General features: G+C 39.2%; 1 protein-coding gene across 3 annotated transcripts in view; it reads right to left on the bottom strand.

The window, feature by feature from the left end:
• Positions 1-24999, bottom strand: part of WAPL (WAPL cohesin release factor) — a 160231-nt gene that overhangs the window by 81313 nt on the left and 53919 nt on the right. For all 3 annotated transcript variants that reach the window (XM_063339144.1, XM_063339145.1, XM_063339146.1), the window contains one exon: positions 18907-19064. The gene's annotated coding sequence lies outside the window, so the exon portion shown is untranslated. The remainder of the gene's footprint in view (positions 1-18906; positions 19065-24999) is intronic.

Genomic DNA, 24999 nt, shown 5'->3' with positions numbered 1-24999 from the left:
GAAGAAAAACACATCTGACATCAGTATGACCATACTGCTTATTTCCAGACTTAGGTACCTACAGACACCAGAAGTGGAGCTTCCACTAGTTTTCCCCCCCAAATGCTTTCTCAGTCTTAGAGAGCTGCTCTGTGGCTGATGGGTCCTTCCTGTCCCATTCAGTTCCCAGACTGTGTAATTTTCAGCACAGGTGCCAAAAAAAATTTGAAGATTTTTGTCTTTTGGGCTGATTTTACATCTTCTTCCCCCACCCCCAAAATGGAAGATTGGGCAAAGGCTGAGTAATCATACAGGCACTGCTAACTGGCTTCACCTTTGGACTGAATAATCACTTTGGTCATTATCAGCTTGGACCAGATTCAGGCATACTGCAGAGGAAAGAAAAAGTCTGAATTTTTTCTCAATCCATTGAGTTATCCACCAACAGTTATCAGTAGCTGAGACAGGAAAAAAGCATATTTGAAACAGCATTGATTGCAGTTTTTCATTTTTACTGGATGTACATCAATACGTACAAATACCAAACATTTCTCTATGAAATAAAGGTTCAATTAAGCAGAAAAGATGTTTCAAAGTAACAATAGCTCTCTGCTGGGCTCCAGTGACATCTACTGGTAAATAAAGAAGTTACCAAACATTTCTTGAAAATGCAGAACCATTAATTTATGCACCTGCCCTTAGGATCACTAATACATTTTTTTTTTGGCAGCTCAGGCTAAGAACTATGCTACAATTTGGTTTTACAGTTAATGAAACATTTTGTGTTTATTTTTCAAAATAGAATTTTGACTCCATCTGCTTATTAACTACTTGGAACTGTATTTTTATCACTCTAAAGATATCGTCAAGTCATACATTTTGCTACTGGCAGCAGTACATTAAAATAGTCTAGTGGATTTTTGGCTTAGAGTACACCGGGACATGTCTCCAACAATTTCCTTAGTCATTTCATTAATATAACTATAGTCAAAAAGTAAATAATTTAATACATCTTCATGTGCTTTCAAATGCATGCATTTTAGCATGGATTCCCAAAGTTAAAATCTCATCAGCAGCACAAACAGCTGAGATCATGGTTTTCCTTCTGACAAATCCCTGCTGTTTGTAGTGCTGAACTAGTTTGTCACAGCTGTATTAGTCTTGTAGGTCATACAGGTATTTCTGAACAAAACTTCAGCCACTTGTAAAAGAATACATACCAATAAATCTCCTAAAAGATCGTTGGGAGTCATGTTCGCTCCCCGCCCCCCCCCTTCACATTAAGTGTTTTGTGCTTTCTTTTTCTGTTAGGCAATACAAAACTCAGCTTTCTTATCCTCCTGCCGTGAGATTTTAAAATTAGGATGAGGTCTAGAGAACTCCTTCTGGAAGGCTTTTATCAATGGCAAAACAGAGGGAATAGCCCATTTCCAGGACCGTGATTCAAATAAGGTATTTCCAGTGGCCTTTTAGCAAAAACTGGAACAAGCAGCTCTTGGGGAAATAGTTGTAGCTGTCACATTTCTACATGCCTTTCTGATCAGATAACGCATCCAAGGGTAACCAATTTCCTTTTCAGATACTTGAGATATTTTGTTTAGGAAAAGAGAGTATTCCTGTGCATCTTTCAAGTTATCCAACTACAACTCTTCAAAAAAAAACCCCAAACACGATGCAAGGCTTTACACACTGAAAACAGAGGTAATATGCATGATGTGCATTCACAGACACAGCAGCTGCCAGGTGGAACATGCAGAATCAATGCAACACACAGAAGCGGTACTACTGCTCTGTGCAGCAGACTAATACCTCCATCTACCATTAGGCTCCACTATGTAAGCTAGTTCATTGGATGGACATGAATATTTCTGTTTAAGATAATTTGTGATCAAGGGTTTCCTTCTGAGGTTGACAAGGAAGTAACATATGCAAAGTTTTTAAACCACAGTCTCACCAAACAGTTGGCAATAAACATCACTGACATAGGTCAAGCCATTCACATTTCATGAGGAAACTTTGCCCTTACTACCTCTGGCAGGCTTAGAGTTGTCTCTGTTTCGCCTCTAACATTGAGGCACTTTCAGATATGGCTGAGCAAAGCTAGATGCTCCAAATAAGCTTTTGAACTCTTTGTCCTGCAAATCCTTCCTTCAAGGAACTGAAGCTTCCTGTCCAAAAGCCTGTTTTGGTAAAGTTTGCCAGTTTCCAGTGCAAACTCTCCCAAGACAACAAAAATGCTGTATGGAGTGGCAAGAAAGCATGGCAATGAGCACCAACCAGCACCATAAATCAGCACACCTCACAAAGTATCAGCCCAGGCATCTCAGAACAAAGAATGCACAGATCTCTCTGAGCACCAAAGTTTAAGTTGAAAAATAGCTCCTGACAGAGCAGATCAGACAGATTTGCACGGGCAGGAATAGTTTTCTAGGTTACTGAAAAGCATATAGACAGGTGTAAGGCAGCTTAGTTCTATGGTAGAATACTCGCCAATTAAGTGCTGATTCCAGTACTCGATAATAAAAAACTTCTAAGCTTGACTATGAAGTGATTAATTTCTAAAGGAAATGTGGAGACATTTTTATAAGTCAGGTTATAAAACTGTAAAGTGGTAGTTAAACATTGATTTTACAAACATGTCCATAAGTTTGGCTTTATAAACCTGTGCACCTAATTAGAATTAAAAGATACTGGAGAAGTTGCCGTGTGTTGCAGCTTGAAGACCTGGTAAAAGAATATTGTTCTTCATTCTTAAAATTCTCTTAAAATTGCATACATGGATGCATCAGACTTCAGCAGAGCAGAACTATGCATGACCCCATGGAAATCAGATGCTCAGATGTTACTCCCTGGTACTCTGCATTCAGGTCCTGGGTTAACTGTAACTTCTCTGAAGTACAGTGTCAGACAAACTGATAGGAAGTTGTCATGGTGACAAGCAAAGGCATATAGAAAGAGATGCATATAGAAAGGACTAGCCCATAAAAAAAAAAATAATCAAAGAGGCTTTGTAGTCATACCTTGACTAAACAGAGATTCACATAATAGAATATAATTATTATACCAGGATTAAAGCTTCTTGTAAATTAGATGCCAAGTTCTCCACATGTGGAGTGAAAATATTTAAATGAAATTGAGGATAATCCATCCAGTCCTCTGTCAAAGATAAGCAGGAAGCTTTTCTTGGCAAATGAAGGAAGCCCAAGTCACCTGTTTCTAAGTTTCCATTTAAACCCAGTAGTTTAAATTTCTCATTATTTCAAAAAAGACACGCCAAAAGCGATCTTTTATGTGAACAGATGCAGTGTTGTCTTCTTGAAACTGCAGGCTTAGAGGCAGATTTGTCATGCAGCTGCAGAATGAAGTCAACAAGCCTGCTCAGTTCCAGGGCTGCTATTCAGAACCTTTTGGGCAGCAGTGAAAGAAGGTCACATCAATTTCATGCTGGTTTTGCTGCTCTACAAAGATATGAGCAGCAGCAGACAGACACAAATCATGCCTAAATTGCAGGGGAGGAAGATGTGTAAAACTTGTTAGGAAAATGAGGTATGGAAGATTCAGTAGAACTTTTACACACACATCTTTTACTTTGGGGTACTTTTGGTGTCATGGCACTGCTTCTGTAATGGCCTCCACTCCAACAGAGTTACAGACATCAAGCTCCATGTGTAATTAAGAGCCACATGGGCAGGGCTCCTGTATGCTCCACTACTGGAGCATAGATTTTACAGACATCAGCCTCTGTCCCTGTCAGCAGCACTTCGCCTATGGCCCAAGAGGTTCTCAGCATTGTGTTCTGCATCTGACATTGCTCCCAATTAAACAGCTGAACTATAATTCAACGCATTTGTTTTACAATATGGATTTAGCTGTAATAACAAGAGAAATTCCAACTGCGGGTACAGAAAAACCTTTTCAGGCAGGCAGGGGAACAAGTTGCCCAGAGAGGCTGTGCAGTTCCCATTCTTGAAGGTTTTCAAGGCCTAACTGGATAAAGTCCTGAGCAATCCGGTCTGACCTTAGAACTGACCCTGCTTTGAGCAGGAGCTTGGATGAGACACCTCCTGAGGTCCCTTCTCACCAGGACTATTTTGTGATTCTATGATAAACTGTACATCCAAGTTAGTGCCAAGAGATCCTTATGCTTTTTGAAAATGGCATCAGACATATACACTCAAATATATTAACTTCAGCTCTCTAATACTAGCAGCTTAAATTGCAGCCCACAGAATGTCTCTTTCTCTCTAACACCAATGCTGTAGGTTAGGATGGCTGCAGTGCATGAATAGGAAATACAAGTCTCAGCACTCAGTGGGTTATTCAGATCAATAGAAAAAGTGTGCATGGTTAGACATTGTTTTTGCAGTATTCCAAGGGAGAGGAGAGAGAGAATTAGTAGCAATTTGGAGGTGCATGGATTGTCTTTGTTCTGCAACTACTTTATAGCATACCCTAGCATTTGGTCTTTTTTTTAAGGGTCTTGGAAATAAAGCTTGGAAAAAAGCAGTTCATTTAACAGATATCAGAATGACCATAATCAGTTAACCATGCTGAGATATGAACTTACAAAATCAGATAAAAGCAGAGGCACAACAGGGCTAGAAAAGCAAGCTGTTGCAATGGAGTCTGCCAAAATCCAGTTACAGAGCTTTGACATATCTTTGTCTTAAAGGGCACTCAGCAACCTCAAACAAGTACAGTCATGCTATATAAAACTTACATCCTGTTTATTTGTATTATTTCCCATCTTTCATGCGAAACTCCAGGAAACTAGTCTGTACTTCACAGCACAAGGAAGTGAGTGTTAAGCATGCCCCCTAGTAGCTTTGATTCATACAAAGTGCCTTCAAATTGGTAACTTGGACATTAAGGAACAGGACTTCGAGATTCAATTGAACGAACATCCTCTGGTTAAACAGGTTTAAAGTGTAATGTCTGATCTGCTTCAGGCCATACTTGTGTGTTTCCTTGATTCCAGATTAAGTTTGATCTGTTTACAATTGGAAAGGATTCCTTTCCCCCAAAGTAGCACCTCGACTGACTTAGTTGAAGGCCACACCTGTACTGCAGGCAGTTGATGGTCTGAGTCTGCACACTCCAACTAGATCTTCATCAGGTAGAGGACTGTAAAAGCCAGACCTGCCATAGTGTCCCTGCTGCTGGCACCCAGTGTGGGCAGATGAGAGCAAACTGGTGTGCCTCCAGTGAAGCTGCTCTCATGTCCCTCTGCAGGAGACACTTGAGAAGGCGAAAGGCAAGCACTAGATCTCCTTCCTCTCTGCTCATGTTTCATTGTACTCAGACATGTTACAATCAACATTTACCCATCTGCTTGTTGATAAGTTATGAGGCAGGAGACTACAGCACATTCCTTCCTAGAGAACAGGGATTAAATTATCAGCTCTTTTAACTGCCAAGATAAACAGCCAATCTCCCAGGAAACAGATCTATTCCACAAGATGTTAGAGGCCAGCTTTGTACTTCTGATCACAGCTATTCAAGTACTTGGTTACATGTTTATGGTGACAACTAATAAGGAAACACTATTTTACAAAAGTATTACACTTCAGACCTGCTCAGCCTGAGGCAGTTCATTCAGTTGAATTTTTAAGTCCTGTTCTTCCATGTCTAAGCTAAAATTATTTCAAGGCCAGAAAGGTTTAACACATTACCATAACATCAGATTGTAGATCCATCTAATCTAATATCCTGTCTAGGAAACAGCTCAAGACAAGAGTGAGCATGTAGTAGTTTACAACTGCTGCATGAGTGCACCAACAGGCTCTGCAACCTGCCACCTCTACCTCTGAGTGCCCTCTACCCAAGGACAGCTCAGATACAATGCAGCTGCAACACTGGGTCAGGCTCATCTGCAAGAGCTGTGAAAAGCCTCATCAGGACTTTCTCCACTTCACTTCAAGCTGTGTTTAAGTTCAGACCCTCACATTGGTCTGGCTGAGCAGGTCTGAAGTGTAGCCTCTAATGCTGAGCTACGTTGTAGTGCCTTGCTGATCCAGACCCTGACTCAGCTTTCTCATTAGACCTCAGACGTGACTCATTGCTAGTGCCTTGTCTAGCAATGACTGTGACTACCCCTAGTAACTGCCACTGGCCCTTCTCTGCTCTTACTGCACAAGTCTTGTGGGATTAGTGAGGCCACTTCCTCCGCCTGCCTTGCTCTCATCCTCATCTCCTGGCCTGCCTACCTTGCAGAGCAGCCCACTCTCGCTGCTCACTGCTGGCAGTATCTCTTTTGAACAAAAGAGGAAGCTCAGTTCTAATCTAATATGGAACCATACACCAATTTAGTAATAACCAAGGTGAACTGGAAAAGCCCAAACCACAACAGATGAATGCAAATTCTCCTCCCAGGTCCTCCTCCAAGCTCCATTAAGAAAGCATAAAATGCAAACTCTCATATATTCTAGGTACAGAGCAATTTAGGACAACTGGCCCTTAAAAGCAGCACTTGAGAAATAATTAAGAATAAGAGCTTCTCTGCAGCTTTTTTACATGTCTACTTGCCACAAAACCTGTTCTTTGCCTCTAGCACCTTATACTAGAAGAACTAGAAGACAGATTCAGTAAACAGTAGGAAACAGAATTAGCAGTGAAGGCAATGATATTCATGCAGTGCAGTTTACCACGAGGCATCTGTCTGTACATGAATTAGTATTTTCCTTAATTATCTGTAATAGGAAATCCCAATATTCTCAGCTGGCCCTGTCAGTTAATATTAACTACAGACTTGGAAAATGATATAAAAATAGAAAGGAAATTGAATCCTGTAGAGGCAGCAGTAGCACTTCACAAGGAATGCAAATAGAACTTCACTGGGAACTGCTGTATTGGCACTATTGGTCCCACTCCACTGTAGAGTTTGCCAACACACCACACGATACAATACAACATGACATTCAGTTAAGTTGTAGCGCTCACACAGAGCAAGAGGACTACCAGAGATAGGAAAAGCAGTAAAAGCAGCAAGTCCAGAGCAACAGGTGATGATTGGCCACCTATGCTCACCTTTTACTGTGCAACAGTTCGTCTTTTCAAAACTCTGAAGATTTGATCACAAAGGTGATGTAGTCCTGCAAAGAACTGTGTATGACATACTCCTGATTTTGCCTACTTGAGGAAATTCTGCAGATGGTGTTCTTTAACAAAAAGGGATCTACTTCTCCATGTGTCAGACCTGGCTGTCTAATAGCCCATCACTTGCTACAAAAGATGTAATTTGAACCTAGCAAGCAGGGACTCCGGGAACTTGTGCTGGAGTATGATAGCCACTCCGAGATATTAGGTGGTCTAGGTTGACACTTCAGAGTACAGCTGATGCAGACATTCCTCAGACTGCATCATAAAAATCCATCTGCAGTTACACAGGTTCAAGAGCATCACGCAGTTATCAAATACAGCAACTACAGACATGGTCTACAGGCTCCCAGAACAGCCAAACATATGTATCTTTGCTGAGGAGCAGCTACAGAAGACAGGTCATACTGCATCTTGCCGAACATCAGTCCTTCTGCACAGTCATAGCTGTAATCATTGTGGAGACAGGGAGTGAAAACTAGCAAACCAGACACTTCGCTACTCTTAGGCAAAAAGAAAGCATGTAGTCTTTCCCATCATCATTCCTCATTCAGTCTGTTTCACCTGCTCGCTGTTCCTCTGGCATTTCACATCCATATCCATCTCTCCTTACCACATTCCTTCTCTTCCTTTCCTATTTCTTCTGGGTTTTCTACCTTGGCTTCTCTGACACGTTTAAGACAAGAAAGGATGGACCTAGAGAGGATGGCATAATAATGCAACTATCCTGTTTCTCCAACACTGTATTTAGCTTCCATCCAGCTAGATACAACTGTGGTTTTGTGGCTAAATCAGTAGAAACAGTTTAGGGTTTTCTAAGGCACTGAAGTTCAGTTATTTTAAAAGGAAGGATGCACAACCAAATGAATAACTAAACTAGCCTAAGAGTTTTGCTTCCTCCTTACAAGGCAAATCCCCAGCAGCAAAAGACTATCCCAGTGCACACTGCCACACACCACACCACCACAGCACTGCTTGGCTTCATATAAGCCAATAACAAATCAAGCTTGCATCTTCCCACCAACAGCCCTGAGGGAAGGCATTCATCACTAGATGACTGCAACTTAATCAACATTACTTATACCTTTATAACAATAGTTTTTATGTTAATCAAAAACTTTCTTTTTCACCTCCGAAAGACTCCCACAAACATTTGATGTCTCTTTCAGGAGAGGAGTTAACTAAAGTCATTATGTTACAAAATGGAGCACAGTCAATCCTCTTATACAGAACTGCATTTACAGTCATCTCCTTATCAACAGTGTATTGTGCCATAATAACTTTAAATATGTAAATCTCTTCAGTTATATAATTTGTGGCTCAGAAAATGTCCCTGTAGGTCCTGACATAAAACATCAGTGGGAATTACTTCTATTCACTAGGTTTGAACGGCTCCGTTAGTTAAACAGGTGTACCCAAGAGTCACTCTGTAAATAGGCCTTGACATACCAGAATATTACTGCTTCCATTGTTTGCAAATGTCTGCCCTTATATAAAACCATATGTATATTTAATAGTTATTTGATAGCTCACAATATACCAGTAATTAAGGAGCATTTAAGATACACATGAATCTATAGTTTCTGCTACACTAGAAAAAAGAGAAATGTTCTTAATTCAGATTAAAATAGATGTGAAGACATAATAACATGGTTTTAGCCTAGGTTTTCTTACTCACTTTAAATAAAAGCTACTAGCCAAAGTTAACCCCCAACTTGTCATTCCTTAACAGGTATTTTATTGTTTCCTTTTATAGTCTTGTCACTCTTCCTCAGAAAAAAACTCAATATGGCAACCTGTAACCTAACATTCTACAAGATAAAAAAGTTGCATCTCTTCTATGTGCACTATTTTTCTCTGTCAGTGCAGGACTGTTCCTTCTGATACTGTTATGACAGAGCTATGTACATTAATTTGGTGGACTGGAGCATGCTATCGCAAGGCCTGACAGCTGTCTCACTACAGGGCCTCCTGCCTCAACTCCTATTTCCACATAAAGCTTCACAAGGCTGTGTCACATCCATGCACCATTTAGGGTTTTCACAGCCTGTGTTTACCTCTGAACCCCATGCAGAGACCATTGGGGCCTGAAAGCATGAGAAGAGAAGCCAGGGCCCTGCTCTGCCAAGGACTGTTGGCATTGTAGTAGAAGGGATCAGAAAAGTGCTTCCCACAAGGCGACAACTTTAAAGCTTTCTGACAGCAGGTGAACAGAACATTTACAGACTGTGGCACTACCTCCCTAAGGCAAGCACCAAGGGCCACCGGTGCCCTGAGGGCCCTTCCCTTTAAAAGGATGCAAGCATTGAAGAAAGGCTCTAAGGAAGCTAGAGAACAGCATGAAGGCTAAGTGCAGGGCAGTATCCTTTGAGATACAGTAGCCTGATGCACTAGAAAGACCCGTGACTTAGATTGAACATTAATGCTTATGGCCACGGTTCCATGACAAATTATTTGTCATGTAAACAGTATACATAACATTGTGAAAAAAGCAGTTCTTTGTGGGGCAAAAGTGATTTAACAACCAAATGCAGACAGCCTCAAAGAGGAGGAAAGTGGAAGAATGTTAAGGCTGCGAGAATTGCAGAAGTGAAGGGGGAAAGTAGTTTTCCTGCCCAATGACAGGATCCTCCTCTACACTGATGCAGAAGAAACTTACTTGACACAGAAGTCCTACACTGAAAACAGATTCTTGTATCTCCATAAGGCAAGAATACAATATAATTTTCCTTTCTTGCCCTTGCTAGGGTATCTTGTAAAGTCAGTCAGGGTTGATTAAATCACTAAGTATTTCCTGTAATAGCACCTAAGATTACTATCATTAGTATCTCTGAATGTTAGTAAATAATTTCCACATGTGTAAACAGCATCTGGTCTATTGCACATAATTATGCTGCTGAGGTAGTTTCTGCTGCCATAGTCTCCACTGACTGGGCTGTACCTGCTGCCACATCAGACCACTCCCAGGCAGTTATAACCAGCAGCTTAATTTTTTTCATATCTCAGCAAGTTCACACCCACAAATACAGACTGTACACAGACTACTGAACAGCCTACATCCTCTCTGTTAGTAGCCCTGAGGCAAAAATTATTTATTTTTTTTCTTTCTAGAAGAATATAGCCTTCTGTGCAAGCAAGGACACACAGGTCTTCTAAATGAGGCTGGAACTCAGGCAACCTGTACTTCTCCTATGACTTACACAACTCTCTTACTCACTTCATATCCCATTTCTGAACTGCAAGAAGAAGATACTACTTTCGCTTTCCTGCCTTTTTTTGTCTTTCTTCTGTATGGTTTCCAGTGCAAGGAACTCCTTTTTTTGACACTCTTAGAATGCAAGCCTGCTGACCCTTGCAGTCTTTTACAGCTTCTCACTAAGAAGAGTTCATTCTGTGGTGAGAAATGTTGCACTGGGGAGAAGGGAATGTTATTACTTCCCTTTCCTCCATAGCCTGCTTTATGAGAACAGCATCTGGCCTGGCAGGCCTCCCTTGTAAAGTGTGGTAGGACCTGGCCGATACAACAGGAGTGGTCACATTTGAGTTGCAGTTTGGCCTCTGGTACTCCACAAAAAACAGCCTTCTCACATTTTTGAGATAGGACAAAGTATCCAGTTATCCAACAAGTTGTAGCAATAGCATGGGCCTGAGGTGAAACCAGAAAAATTGATCTACAGAACAGGTCTGGTCTAGTAAGAGCAGCCAGTAACTACCCAGCAGACCCCCCCCCCCAAAACAAGACAAACCTGAAATGAAGTTAGAAAGGCAGCTTGTAGGTTACAGTTAGACTCAACAGCCAGATAAAACCACCAGTCCTACAGCACAGCTTAGATACTGAAGGCTCAGACCTGAGTTTAAGTAGAGCTCCTGGGCCCATGGGCAGTGGGTGTGGGTAGAAGTCCCCGATGAGGTTGATTAGTGCCATTAAGGCCTAGTCACTGAGGGCCCTGACACATTTAATTCATTTATCTTAAGGAAAAAAAAAAAGCAACACAATTCTTCAGAGAATCCACAGCTACACAAATACTGTATTTGAACAAACCAAGGATATTTTGGAAGAATTGTACTGTCTCAAACAGGTATCACAGGATTACACAGGCCCCATTGCTCTTACAATTTAATTTTCAAGTGATTATTGGCACAGCTGGCTCTGGACATGACTTGTGCCTGCACAGCAGGTGATCACATTCCTCACAGCCTTGTGACAGCTCAAAACATTTTTCCCTGCCTGTGCTCACTTGCAGCGAATGGGTTTACTGTTTGCAAAATGGCAGGAGCCCCACAGTATGTGCCTTGAATCAATGTGGCCAGCTCTCTTTCCTTCCAACTGCTATTGTAAAGAATATCCCAAAGTGCCTTGCAGAACATGCTACACATATACCTTCTCCATATCAAGGATTTTTATGTATCCAACATAGGGACATCCAAGAGCACAAGGTGGTGCAGGTTCTTGACTGTTATCCCCATCTATTTTATTTTATTCTTTTTATTTTTAGTGTGCCTATACCATGTGCTACTGCGCTGTGCAGAGAAGCTAGTAGTAGCAAAAGAATTTACAGAACAGAAGTTACTACAGCACGATGGTTAGAATAGTTAGCGTTACTGAAACTTGATTCTCAGTAATTGGCTGGGAAGAAGTGTTGTACCAATGTCTCCGTTCTGCTTCCACAATCCAAACTAGCATCTCTGCTTGGTGCTTATTGTATGGTGTTGACATGCCCTCTGTTCTCTTCCTGACTCAGAGTACTCTTGCTCTGTTGATAAAATGAGTGGAACCATGAACAGCCTCGTGTGTATTTGATCTGACAACTTGTTAAAGTCCAACTTATGGAGAATAAAAGAGAAGCTGAAAAATCACTTAAATATCATTCACTTCAGGAACTTGAAAAGAAACCATGGTGAGCTTAAATGCAACATGAGATATTAGTAAATTAGTAGATATTAGTAAATCAGCTGCTCTTAGGGGAAGCAACAGTGTTTTCAAACTGCTAGAGCCTTGAGTGAACTAACAGGCCTTAATTGCCCTGACCAGCGTCAGCGGTTGCCTCCACCCACTCCTTCTGCCCAGGAGCTCTATTTAAGCTCAGCCCTGGATACTTGCTTCCTGTTTGAGCTTATTGCAGGTATATTGCTAGTCTGAAGTTCTAGCCCTGCTGTGTTTATGACTTTTTGGTCTTAGCTCTGGTTTCTTGGCTTAGCTCTCATTCATTAAGGTGCCTTGACCTGATTATTCTTAGTAGGTCTGATTCTGACATGGTTTCTTGATTCAGATCTGCCTCATTATTTTCAGGGGCATGCATGAGGATCTAGACTCTTAATTGCTCTTTCTTTGCCTGTCCTACTTACTTTTTCTTAGGTACAGTGGGGCTGGATCCTGGCTGATGGAGGTCCCTGCTCTCCTGGCTGAGCTGCTGTGTCTGGTTTCCAGCTCCTTGGGGAGCTGCTGCCCCTCGCTGTTTCTTGGTACAAAGCTTTTTGCACCAATTTCACTTGCTGAAAATTATACTTTAAGTATTTCTCTTGTTCTCTCATGTTTGTTAATTAATGGCATTAATTTGGTAAGATTATTATGAATGGGCTTAGTTCAGTAAAACTTCTGCTGGTGAACCATGCCTAAGAACATTCTATGTGAAAAGCAAGAGCTTGATCCTTATCATTTCCATTATTTTTCTAGGGTCTTTGAAGGCTAATTCAGACTATTGCAGTCAGTTTTGTTAAAAACATTAACTCCACTTTCATTTAAAGCCTTATATTCAATTCTATTAATCGTACATTAGCCAAGCATTCCTCTCTTTGTATCTATGAAGTTCATATTCACATTATAAATCACTGTTGTATAAGCTGCACTTGATTCATATATGAAACTCAAATTGGTGTAAATCCTTTTCCTGCATATAAAACTCTAATTCTGCAGTAACTTAAAGCAATGGTATCTACTATTAAGTAATGAGTAAATAAGCAATTCCATCTAGCCTGTTATAGGCACCACAGTATCCCCTAGGATCCTTAGGCTTTCAAAGGCTGGAAGAAGCAAGCTGTCATAGAATCTTCATGCTTGGAAAGGACCTTTGAGATCACAGAGTCCATATCCTTCAGTTAATCACTGGCCCTGAATTTCAGGGTTCAGGTGAAGGTAATGGGGCTCACTAAGCATATACAATTATTCTCATCTTGTAATCTTAAGTGACAAATATGGAGCAGGAACCACTGATGTATGTTATCCTGTGCTGATTTATTGCATCTGAAAATTGCTTCTGGCAAATGTAACTGAGAATTACATCCACTGTTTGAGCTAAAGTCAGAGCCCTGGCAATAAAGCCCTGTTTAGGAAAGTCTATTCATGTTAAAACTTAATCTTTCATGAATTGGTCTCTCTTATTATAGCTCTTGTGACAGTGTCCCAGGATCCTTAATAAACAGACTAACTGGTGCTCTCTTTACTAATTGAAATTTACAATTTAATTTGGACAATACTGTAGTATATCATGAGAAGGACTAGAAACAATTGTTGATGCCTACTGTGGATTATAGCAATGGTTTTCAGCCTTTCTCTGCTGAACCAGACTGTCCATAAAGGTGTTACAAATCTTGCTGCAACACCCAGACGAGGAACTTCCTTAAAGGGTAAGTGATTATGAGATGGTGGTCATTACTGGTAGCTCATGTTTCAGATATTTTTAATGTCCCAGCTCTCCTGATCAGTAGTGTCAGAATATTCAATCTTTTCTCTAACAGTTGAGAAAATATTTTGCTGCTATTTTCTCCTCTTGCTATAATCAAACTGATCAGCTGGCTAGGGAAAACATAAGTGATCATATGATATTGTTTTGTAAAAGCTGAACCATTTCCAGCTGCACTAGAGCAAGTGGCTTGGAGAAGTAACAGAAATAGTATGTATTTCTCTTAAAATTAAATTTTCTAGAGATCTACTTAGTGATTAATCATAATCTAACAGATAATATAATCTAATCATATAAATGAATGGTAGGTAAGTCATGGTGTAACTTGGTTTTCAAGTGCTGAGAATTGCTCAGACCAAGTGATAGTAGGGGAATAGAGAGGTGTATACACCTGAGATTGTATCAAACATTATTTCCAAAATGGAGAGAAGTCTGAGAAATGTGGACCTCCAACAAAAAGAACAATCTTTTTCTATAGATACAGAAGGTTCTTGTATGTCTTTCATCACAGCTGATAACAAAGAAAGGAGAGAAGTGACTGCAGAAGGTGAGATCTAGCACAAAAGGAGTGGTCAAGAAGTCTTTCTAAAGACTTGGACTCTTTGCTAAAATACTTGCTGTACAGTATCAGAAAGTCTTTCTTAGTTGGAGCTATCATTTTGCTTAAAAAAAAGATACTTCTATAGTATATGTAATGTATAATGTAACAAATTTGCACTGGATATCCTGCTGCAGAAGAGATGGAGACAAGGCACTGCAGTTTTGTCACGTGATAAAATAGGTTGTAAGTACAGGTATTGTGCCTTGTCAATGCTTTCAAATTAAAAATGAATAGCTATTCAAATGAAACTGTATTCGAAGAAGTCAGAATTTGCCTCCTTATTTCATGCAGAACAAGTTATCCCCCATTCCTTCCTTATGAGATACTGCTTACTTGAAAGCAGTTAATTGCTTGTGAAAGGTATGAAACTTTAACAGCTGCCTCTGGCTGAGCTGAGTCTTATCTCAGAAGGTAGCTAATCTTGCTGCAATTGCATTTGCTTGAACAATGTAATCAAATGAAGGAACAATGTGCACAAACCCAGTTCCATTATTTAGCGTCCAATAGACTGTAAAATGGATTCTCTAGTAGTTCACGAACTACCACCAAAGCTCCCCTTAACTTAGTGCTATTTGTTAAAAGAAAATACCTCCATTCTACTTATCTAGCTCCTAAAACCAGAATGATGCTATTTTAGGACTAACTTGCAAATAACCAGGTCAATATCTAGTTAACAAAACAGCTGTATCTTTGAAATAGCTTTTATATAGTTATATTCTTGTAGCACTGGGTGTGGACTTTTTTAAACTGTTATTTTTCAGAGTAAGTGTAGGCTTTTCTAAATGTTTGTAATATAACTAGTGTGTTATATGCAGCAAGATGCAGTAATATGCCTTTACTCTGTAGGGGAAAACTGTTTCCTTGGTTTTGTTTTACCATCAAGTAATGTTATCCTCTACAATGGAAGTTTCCTTCATTAGCTAACAAAAAGTTCCTAAGTTTGTGCCAAATACTGCAGTGAAATCTTTTTTAAAGGTCTTGTTACAAAGTCTGTGTACTTGCTAGCTTGCTGGGTGTGCAAAGAATTCTTGAACACAACATTAGAGTGGGACTGGCAGATACAAAACTCTGAATTATTCCACGCAATTACTGTTAGACTCCCAGAGATTAGTTTGCTGCTGATATGGTCCACCACTTCCCTGTTAAGAAAAATAGCTTGCTTATGTGTTTGTCCAATTTCCTACAAAACTAAGTATTTAGTCTTCCACAGAGACAAGAAGATATTAAAATGAAGAAAGGATAAGTAACAGAGGAATGAATGAGAGAAAACTTGGAGGAAAAAGGAAGGGAGAAATGAAGGGTGGGAGGAAAATGAAAGAACAGTAAATTGGGTGGGGGATGAGAAACTGAGTAAGGTGAAAAAAGTGAGAAAAGAAATTACTTCACTAAGGCAGTATCTCCAGTACAACAAGAACGGCATAAGTTGGGTAAATGAATTGTTGCTTGAACTCTCAAGCTTTCACAGAACACTACTTAAATAATCTGAGTGCAATTTTTTGAGGCCGTCCTACTGTTAATTTCTTCCAGTTATAGTCACAATTTCTTTTCAACAGGACTCCAACCCTTAGGATGACATCTTCTGAACTGGTAGGTTGGTATGTGTAACACTATATAAAGTGATTCTTCTCTTCATGTAACTCCTGAAAGTACACAACGCCCTTCCAATGCCTACCATTATAGGATTTAACACGTGTGTGTTCAGGGTGGCTATTGCTCTTACTACTGAGAACTCACCTGAGAGTTTTTGCTTTTACCAGAGTTTGCTTTAGTCCAGTTCAGTGGATGACAGCTGGACCTCTATGGTTTGAGCGCAGTAAATTATTCACTTGTTTAGCAAGGATCTATGTTAGTCAGTGAAATGGTCATATACCTACTTTCCGAACTGGCAAAGGGGCTGTTAAAGCTAACTATGCTTTAATATACCACACACAAACAACATTAAAATCAATATGACTTAGCAAATGCTTTAGTTACCATAAGCTTCATGTCCTTATTAGGTTTGATAGAGGTTAAGTGATACCAAATATGTTAAGTTATCACACTGGTTCTTACAGACCTTCTGCAATCTTATTTTATACCTTTTTATCTATAAACACTTCTGGAAACTTGCCCAGTTTTCAGAAACCAGTTTGACTAATAGGACTTGCTGTAGAAGTGAATTTAACCTCATTTGCTATTTCCAGCTACACTCTGTTTTTAACCTGCCTTTCAAGGAAATAGGAACTTCTAGTCAAAAAAAGAAAGGGACCAAAGGGAAAAACCAAAGGAAAGCAAACTAGTAGTGGGGCCTGAAGTTACTAAATCTCCTTCAGAGTGAGAAGGAAGTAATATTATCAGCATTTCTGTTAACTTTTGGAGGTCTCAAATGTCTGCTGGTTGCCTTTAAAAATATTTTATACAGAATTTCAGAATTTTTTTTCTGAAAACTATCTTAAAAGTTTTTCCCCTGTCATGGGTGGTGGAAATGAAAGATACCTCCTCCCATGCTGTTCCTATGCTACTTTTTAATAGAGATATTTGTCTTTTGGGGAGCAGAGCCTGGAAGGGACCTTTTTCATCTGCTTTGGACATTCAAAGGCCATTCTTGTCTAAGTACAGCAGCTCTTCCAGAGGAGTCCCTTCTTTGAACAGATGATTGTGACAGACTTGCTTTACAAATTTGTAATCCTCTCACATAAATGTTATGCCAGAACCATTAGCAAGATGAACACATTTGGTGTCAGTAGATATTCCTTAAAAAAAATACATTTGATTTGACTTACTAGTTTTATCACAGCCATTGCAGCTTTTTTCCATCTGTCTAAAGAATAAGAAAAAACCTGCAACAAAACATCCCTGTAACGGAACAGCCTTTTATTGTCTAGATACAATAGATAAAATTACTTGGCTTTTTATCTAGCTAAAGGGAAAGGTAGCAAGATGGCATAGTCACTGTATTTCATTGTTTCCCACATCATTCACTTCTGGTGCTAGTTACAGCTTTACTAAAAAAATTCTAAATAGTTGTCCCTTAGCAAAAGACAGTTCAAATAGATATTTTTCCAGTAGTTTTACTGATGAAAAAACTGGAGAAAAAGCCCCTTGAATATCTGCATTCTTTCACATTTTTGAAATAAACATTTTTAGTTTAGAAGCTTAATGCAAAAATATTGAAAGGGACCTATCAAGAGACTTATTTTGACATTTCTTTTCAAGCAAACCCCCTGAATTTATGCTTTTCATATCACTTGAAGATATAATATCAGATTTTCCACAGGCAAGATTATCCATTCTCTGACTAGCTCTAATGTTAATGTTCATGCAGATTACTTTTAGGAAGTAAGCTTCCTACACACCACTAATGACTTTTCAGATCCATTAGTCTGTTATGTATTATTGATTTCAGGCATTACTGATTAATGCTGTAAGTAGATTTATTTCTGCTCCTAGAGAGTAAGGGACTGGCACCTCTTGTTACTGTTGTTAGATGAATGGTATGTTACTGCTTCCTTTAGTCAGTTCCTTGCTATGTCTCCTTCCGTTCCTCTTCTCTGTCCTGCGCCACTGTACTGTTCTCCCCTTTACTATGTTTTTCTGTTTTTCATCCACCTTCTATGTAAGGGGAATTTCCACTAAACTTTGGAACATACAAGGTAGTGCAAAAATGGAAAACTCATGCATATGCAGCAGTGTTTTCAAAGTTAACAGGGTGGTGTTTCACATTTATTGCTCCTTGCAGAGCATGACTCTGCTGCTGGCTGTGAGCTGCTCTGTCTCTGGTTGCTACTGCTCTCCAGGGCCCACAGTCTGGCCCTGGTGGGGGGCTGCTGGCACTATGGAGGCTCCTCAGTCACTGCAACAGCTCCTCATCCTACCACCTCCAGGTTCTAGATTCTTTGCAGTACCCAGGTATGTGAGTTTACTTATACTGGATTTCTCATGTTTCATTAAGGGCAGTATGGTGCACTCTGAGTTTGTTATCAAGCCCTATACAACCAGATCTGGCTCTTCAATCTCTTGAATTCAGAGGCTACGAACTCCAGCTCCTTTTATCTTTGGCTATCACCTCCTGCTTTGTGCTTTGGAATTACTTTGTATGTTGGATACATACACTGTAGTCACTAGCACCACTGTTCAGTACAGATTATATATTTTGGCTATTTTCTGCATGCTATTCTACAGGTGTCTGATAGCTGATGTCTTTGGTAGACTGCAGACATCTTGCTTAATATAGTATTTAACTCATCACCTGCACTTTTAAGTCCCTCATTATTTTTGTTGCACTGCTGTAATAATTAGACTTCATATTAGGCTGTCAGCACTGATAATCTACACCATATTTCAAAGCCAGTTTTTTTTAAATACTTCAGTGAAATTTTGAGGAAAATATTACTTAATGCCAGGTTATCAAATGTCTGTAAGATTTGGTCACCTAAATTAATTCTCACATCAGCTGTGGGACAGAGCAATAGAAACTACATGCCTATGTGAATCAAGGCTTGGGACCTCAATATAACAGATAGTGCAGGTGGTTGTAAAAGAAGAGTTACAGAATGGGAGTTTTAAATGTACCTGATTCCACATGTCTGTGTGATGTTTTCCTGTTAGACCTTGTCACCTAATAGCCATGACTTTTCTGCAAGGAGATCCAGAGCCAAGCATTCTGTATGAAGTGGAGCAGAAAGGTCCTCAGGTGGGGGCAGGTTGTTAAAAAGGTTTTCTGGCAATGTCTGTGAAGGAAGAAGATTGAAATTAAATCAACTGACTAGTATCTACTTTTGGTAAATAAATCAGTCAGTGTAAAGTTGTATCCTAAATTTAAACAGTGTCAATCTCCTGCCTCATATCATGCTAATTAATTCTTTCCTTTGCTAATCACATTACATAACAGAAGAGGGAATGTGGTTATTAACTCACTTCTGTTAGCATTAACTTTTTCCCCTTGTTGGTTATCTTCAAAGCTTCTGGACCTTCCAAGAGACTTCAGAATACATAGGAGGACATTTAGGCACCCTATTCCCATATAAGTGGCAACCCATGAGAGACTAATCTAAAACTACTTTGTCTCCTCAAGTACACAAGTTACTTAGCATGTACTATCAGAGCTATATGGTTGCAAAGAAATATATTTCTTGGTGTATGGTTAGAAATACAACTGTCATTTGCCCAAGATATTTTGGACCTCAGGACTCCAACAATCTTAAAATACTACAAGTATTTTCCTTCAGGAATATTTTTTCCTTCTTACTTGCTTTCCTTTGCCTAGCCTAAACCACAAAGTTGTGGATAATCAGTGCAAAGTCTTTTGAACTCCATCCCCCAGACCTATAAGAACAAGATTTCAAGAGATAAACACATGTTATTAACTTATATTAATATGAATACATAAGCAATATTAACTTGGAATTATTTACCTTGGTGCAAATAGATACAGGGAAAATGTATGCCCTAAGCTTTAGGATTTCCAGCTGCTAACTTACTAGCAAGCTAAAGAGAATAGTCAAAAATCCTATTTCCTTCTGTCACTCTCCTAGCAACCACAAAGAAAATGCCACTTGAAATAGTTTCTGATTTTTCTCACAGTCACACTGTACTCCTGGTCAAGCAGAAGGGTTCTGTAGTATGGTCAGAATAAAAGGATCTGTTTGCATTCAAACCTGGTTTGTCCCCTTGTATGACAGGACAGTGTCACTATAAATGAAAGTCAGACCCTCAGGCAAATTCAAATTTCAATTGTTGGGTTGTGGTGCTGTCTTGAAGAGCACATGTTGAACTGTCCTTTTCCACAGCAGGAAAGCTGCACCCCAGTGTCTCTGCTGACCTCTGGGAAGCTCAAGTATGAAATTGTTGTCCCTGTCTCCTGCTAATGATCTGGACTGATTTGGATCATGAGTAGGAGATAGAGATACAGTTAAAAACTAGGAGTACCTATGGCAATTTAAGGGCTTCTGTGGCAAATGATCAGTTTGTTGCATGTTTGTTTTCTAAAAACATGCACCATGTCAGAACTGCACTGCAGTTATGGCACAGGTTGTTTTGTCTCTCCCTCATATCTAGCCTGCTTAACCCCTCACTGTGCAGCAGTAGAAGCTCTTGGTTTTAGACTCAGTAACACCACATTCCTATAGATAAATTGAAATAAATCATCACAGAACATGAAAACAGAGCAGCGAAAGCAAGGAACTTCAAATGACAGTGCAATGCCTCTGTATTTGCATTAATACTGTTATTTACTGGAACTGTTCGGAAATTATTTCACTAGCTCCAGCACTGCTGATTTTTACTAGTTTTTCTTGCAGACATGAAGATTCTTTAAGATTGCCTTAGTAACAGATGCAGTAATTTCCCTGCATTATCTATCACTGCAGTGGTAAGTCCCTTACCATTTATTTTTGCTGGCACTGTCCCATCGTGAAGACTTTGAGATTTTCTGGTATTTAAGGAGAGATTTGGTTTTTAACATACCATTCTAATACACTATTTCCTAAAAAGGAATCTCCTTCAATACACAGAGCAGTCTCCTGTATGGTTTCAATACAACATTTAAGTAATAGAGGCGACTTCTGAAGTGGTATGTGAAGTAGTCCCAATAATAACGGAAAGCTCAAGACTAATTCAAAGTCACGTTTCTTGGGTCTGCTAGTACTAGTGGGACAGAAAAAGTAAAGAAGTTTAAAAAAAAAAAAAAGGCAGACCTCAGCATAATGAAATTTTTTTTTCCCCCCATGTGCTGCATTTCTCCCATAGCTATGCCCCGAGGGTAGATTCAACTCGGCTAACCTTAGCAAGAGTTTTACAACTTGCTTCTGCTAGTCATCAATGCCCTCTCTGTAGCAGCGTGGAGAGAGACAGGCAACCCTAGAGGGTGGCTTATTCTGGCTGTCTTAGACACTTATCGCAGAATGGAATGACTTGGGAGGGAGGCATTTAAAGAGGGCACACAGCTAGTTCAGAAGAGACAGCTAAGTAGCCTCGGCCATTGAAAACTTAAGATGAACACCCACTTTTCTAAGGTCTGTATCTGCATAAAAATTTTCTGGTCAATCAAAAGAACTTAATCCTTTGGATTGTAATTCTTTTTACAATGCCAGGAAGCTGTTGCAGGAACCTTAGGAGATGTCTAAACATTTGTAATTTTTTCCTTAATGTGGATACAGATTCTTTTGGCCTGAAAGCTCATTTGTATTTAGAGTGCCACCATTTTATCAAAAGATACTTTACCTGGAGACCACTTCAGTTTCAACACAGCACTTGGTTTCTGAAATTCAGTACAGGGGAAATGAGAAGTTCACATTATAGCTGACAAATAATTTTCTTTACTCCAATTTCTTGAAAAAGGATGGAGGAAATGTGTGGCTTTTGTACTAGCAATTGATGTTTAGGAAAAGCTGTAAAATGCTCAAGCCTCTGGCAAAACATGGCAAGCATCTGTTGTAAACCAAAAAAATCTTTGGTAGAATGCTAGATGCTGCAGTCTAGCCTGGAGAAAGGTTTCTACCTCCAATGCAGAGAAGTTTCTAAACAGTTGGACTATTGTGTAATTGAAGACCTGTGACTGTTTCCTGAAGAAAGGAAGACAAAAAGGGAACTCAGATCAGGGAACAGCCAAAATAATCACATACATTTTTGCTAACATCAACTAAATGAATTTCTAGTAGAACTGCTTGGTAATAAAACCTATAAAAATACTTGCATATATATTTTTTTCTATAGAGGAGAGGAATTGCTATTGACCATAGAATATCAATAAAGACACTACCTATAACTCAGAATACTAATTTTATCAATGAGCATTTATTTCCAACTAGTGAAATCTTCTGTCAGACAAGACAAAATTGAATTAAAATTGGATTTTAGTAAGGGCTGGGCGGGGAGAAGTGCTTCCATTGTGATTTCTCAAGTACCAGAACAGGAAAACAACTTGCAAATGGCTGGACAAAGATAAACTATTTAATTTTTAGTTTATTTTTACTTCAACAAGGGAAGTATTTGTATATGTGAATATTCTGGGAAAAATATGCTTTTAACATTTGCTCGTGTCTACAAAGTCAACAAGTTATAACCAAACCTTATCAAATTCTAAACTATATTATTCCAGAAGTATTGCATGAGTATCCACATGGTTAATTCCTCATGTCAGCATTCACTTTTGGGTTAGGTTCTTTGTGATAGGAGAGAGATGTTTTTCAGATTTTCATCTCACTAAGATATGGTGTTGGTTTTTTTTCCCTGAAGCTGCATTCTGAGCTCATCAGTGTGGAGCTGTTGTTTTCATATTATATGCATGTTAGAATTTTTGAGCCCTGATATGTTCTTACCGCTCTGCCTAATAGACCCCAGTCAACAAGGAAGAATTCACTTTCCTCCCTACAGTCAGACAGTCACAGAATAGCTGAGGTTTGACAGCGCTTCTTCAGATCATCTAGTCCACCCACCCTGGTCAAGCAAGGTCAGCTACTGCAGGTTGCTCAGGACTGTGTCCAGCTGGCTCTTGAATAGATCTAAAGATGGAGATTCCATAACCTCTCTAGGCAACCTGTCTCAAAGTTTGACCACCTCCACAGTAAAAAAACTGTTTTCTTGCATTAAGATGGAAATGACTGATTTTAAATTTGTGTCCTTTGCCTCTTTTCCTTGTCTATGTCATTCTTCTTATTAAAGCAAAAATCTGAAACAAGATTTTCATTGTACAGTTTGTTTTGATACAGACTTTATCTCAATAACAGCTGCACTAAATCAAATGCCTTCAACTAATTTAAATCTAGTTCTTCAGAAGCATTAGCCTAGTATAGTTATAATAATGTAGCTATCAACAAAAATATTCAGGTGAAATCTTGTGTGGAAAATAGCATGCTTATTCAGACATATGTTAAAAAGTGTCTGTTCCTTTGACTTCCAGTAGTAGCTAGAAAGGAGCTACAGGCTTTTTTGGTATTCAGTCCTGCCTAGTCACTAGTATGTCATATGGAAGATCTTTTACAACACTTACTTTTCAAACATATTTATAGCTAGGAAAAATTAAAAAAAAAAACCCACAAACTCTTAAAAGAGCATTTTTATGCCACAGTTATTGTTACATTTCTGGAGTACTGATATTTGAAGTCCTTTTAACAGTACAGAGCCAGCATTATCAAGGAAAACTGCTGAGTTTCATCTTGGCTCATACATCATCATAAAAGTTGCTAGCTACACATGACTGAACACTGTTATTCATGGTGAAATTGTAGAAACAACTTCTCTCTTCCCTTAAATAATTAAATGTAAATAATAATTAATTAAACCTTAACTAATACAGCTCCGGTGCTGAATTTCAGGTATAATTTGTAAGACTCAACTGAGATGAAGTACTTCTAAAAATTATGTCAGACAGCAAACCGCACCACCAGTAGGATATGGAGTTATCTGCCACTCCATAGTAAAGCTGGAATTTTCCTTTTTCAAAATTTTTGCTCAAGTCTCCTAAAGCACTGCCTTCCAGTTCCTAATTCTTTTGTTGAAACACAAACCGTTACTCTCATAGAGGGCCAAATGGCTTATACTTTACCCTGTTTGTTGCATATGTCCCCTATTATTGTATTTAATGTCCCTCCAGAGAAGCGGACCTAAGTTCAATGTAGAAACAATTATGACACTGGAAAATCATCTGCAAATGATATCCGTGGGCTAGATTACAGCTGCCCCTCTCCTTTGTTTCTCTATATGACACACACTTTGTTTTTAACGATGGTACTCCTGTGTTTCATGTTTCTGGTGTAGTTTCATGAATTTTGGGGAGGGATGGTGTCAAGTCAGGAAAACATGCCATTATTTCTGTTTTTTGCTGTAACCGTTTTGGTGCAAAGACAGGCCGTGCAAGCTCACATTAATTGGAAATATTAGATAGTTTTCAGACACACAACTTAATGTGTGATACCAAGTTGGCAGGGCAGGTAAAAGCAGTAGCTTTCAAAGCTAAACACAAACAGCAAAGAATTCCTCAGAGTTTAGTTAGATAAGTACACTGTACAAAAGGCCATCAGCATCTTTGAGTTCTATGCATGCGCTTTCAGAAAAGTACATCAAGTGATCTCAGAAGAAGTACACAGGTGAAAGTCCAGAACCAGTGCTCCAAAATGCACTCACACAGATCATCATTAAAGGACTAAAATACCCAGCTCCCTGTGGGTGAATATTTCTCATAGTATGATCTCTAGCGTGACCTCTCAATACTGATCATTACTTCCAGTTTGGGAGCATATATATTCATAACTGTACTGGTTACCAAACATTAAAAACTCAGCCCCAGTGGAATGGTTAGAGAATGCACAACAGTTGTTCTTTTTAAAGTCTTCCCGCCGTTATTTTTCTGCACTCAATGAATCGTGAAGAGCCTTTTACTGCAGTAATGTCTAATGAGTGGAGGTAAGAAATTCAGTAGAAGCACCATCAAAGTACTGCAGGAAAAGCCTGAGAAACAGCAATGATTAAAAACTATTTAAATGTTGCATTACTCTGCTAGATTTCTGGTTTTATTGAGCCTCTCAGTTCTTAAAGCCTTATTCCTATACAAAACACATGTTACTAAATCTTCAGCTAGTCATTCTGGGTGCTTCAGTTAGTTGCAGGCACTTCTCTGGAATGCAAATCTCAGAATTCTGATCATCAAACCTTGAAAATCAGAGCTTT

Source organism: Chroicocephalus ridibundus, chromosome 6, assembly GCF_963924245.1.
Source record: "Chroicocephalus ridibundus chromosome 6, bChrRid1.1, whole genome shotgun sequence".
Lineage (NCBI taxonomy): Eukaryota > Metazoa > Chordata > Aves > Charadriiformes > Laridae > Chroicocephalus > Chroicocephalus ridibundus.
The sequence above is the reverse complement of the archived record's forward strand: the minus strand, read 5'-3'. Positions and strand labels throughout refer to the sequence as shown.